Source organism: Apium graveolens, chromosome 9, assembly GCF_009905375.1.
Source record: "Apium graveolens cultivar Ventura chromosome 9, ASM990537v1, whole genome shotgun sequence".
In the NCBI taxonomy this organism is placed as follows: Eukaryota; Viridiplantae; Streptophyta; class Magnoliopsida; order Apiales; family Apiaceae; genus Apium; species Apium graveolens.
Genome location: NC_133655.1, coordinates 112,689,017 through 112,690,680, shown reverse-complemented (window position 1 = coordinate 112,690,680; position 1,664 = coordinate 112,689,017). Strand labels below are relative to the sequence as shown.

At 38.7% G+C, this 1,664-nt stretch overlaps 1 non-coding gene across 1 annotated transcript; it reads right to left on the bottom strand.

The window, feature by feature from the left end:
• Positions 1–1,003: 1,003 nt before the first annotated feature.
• LOC141688500 (small nucleolar RNA R71) lies at positions 1,004–1,110 on the bottom strand. Its single transcript, XR_012561940.1, has one exon. It is a non-coding gene; the product is annotated as a small nucleolar RNA R71 (small nucleolar RNA).
• Positions 1,111–1,664: the final 554 nt, after the last annotated feature.

The following is a 1,664-nucleotide window of genomic DNA, read 5'->3' as shown; positions in this document are numbered from 1 at the left end:
CACGATAGATAACTTGTGCATTAAACCGTTATGTTTTCAATTCTTATAGACATATAAGGACTAAGCATAATTGGTGTCTATTCAACTTCTATCTCTTTTGTGGATGCTTGGTAGTAGGGTATTTGTATAACGAAAGTTGGCATTTACTAGTTTCGTGTTATCTGATTAGTGTCATCACCATTACATGCTAAGGTTAAGAACAAAAATGTTATTGAATGAAGTATTAAATGAAGTTAGGATCCCATGTTTGTCATATATAGTAATTCAACCTCAATTTTCTTAGTTAATGTTATTTAGTATAATCTCTTAGTGTTATCAAAACCCAATTTGTTATTTGTCTTAGCATTGAGCGATAACCATACATTGTTACATAGGTGCATAAATTGAACTTAAGCTAAATTAGTCTCTGTGGGAACGAATCTGATTTATATCTTATACTACTTGCGTGAATATTAGCGCGTGATTTCGCCCTAACAAGTTTTTGGCGCCGCTGCCGGGGACTCGGTGTTGTTAATTTTTAGTTTATGTGCTTGTCATCAGTGGTCGTTAAAGTTCAATGACTCAGATTTTTTACTTTCACGGTTTACTTGTTGTGTTTCAGGTACTCATTACAATGGGAGATCCAGCAGCACGAACGAAAGGCTTGATGGATTTTTCTCAACCTAAGGTCAATGACATCCAATCTACCATTGGCAGGCCAACTATCACAACTAATAACTTTGAGATCAAGCATGGCATAATTCAATGGGTGCAGAATACAATCCAGTTTGGGGGTTCTCCAACGGAATATCCCAATATGCACATTAGGGATTTCATTGAGATCTGCGACACCTTCAAGTTCAATGGTATTTCTGAAGATGTTGTGAAGCTGAGACTATTCCCATTCTCTTTGAGGGATAAGGCTAAGAGCTGGTTACACTCTCTACCAGCTGGTTCGATTACTACTTGGGAAGATCTTGCTCAAAAGTTTCTCACTAAATTCTTCCCTATGGTAAGGACAACTGCAATCAGGAATGCTCTTACTTAATTTGTGCAGCAATCAGGAGAATCTTTATATGAAGCTTAGGAGCACTACAAGGAGATGCTTAGGAAGTGTCCTCATCATGGAATGCCTGATTGGATGATCATCAATTGCTTCTATAACGGTTTTGGAGCATAGTCAAGACCCATGATCGATGCAGCATTAGGTGGAGCATTATGGGCAAAGAGCTATGAGGAAACTTATGATCTAATTAAACTGATGGCTGCTAATGAATATTAGTATCCAGCCCAGAGATTGCCATAGGGCAAGGTAGCAGGAGTTCTTGAAGTGGATACAGCTACGGCTATCACTACTCAACTAAAGGCGTTGTCTATGAAGATCGATTTTCTGGCTAACTATGGTGTTAATCAGATAACCAGAGTTTGTGAGCTGTGTGCAGGTTTGCATGCTACGGAGCAATGCGCTATATCTAGTGAATCAACTCAGTTTGTGAGCAACTTTCAGAGATCGCAGTAACCAGTTCCAGACACTTATCATCCTGACAATCGGAATCATGCTAACTTCAGCTGGAGCAACAATTAGAATGTGGTACAACAGCCTTATCAGCAGTTTGGATCCAATCAATTCAATCCTCCTAGTTTTCAACAATAATTTGCACCAAAACACCAACTCCAAGTTCAAT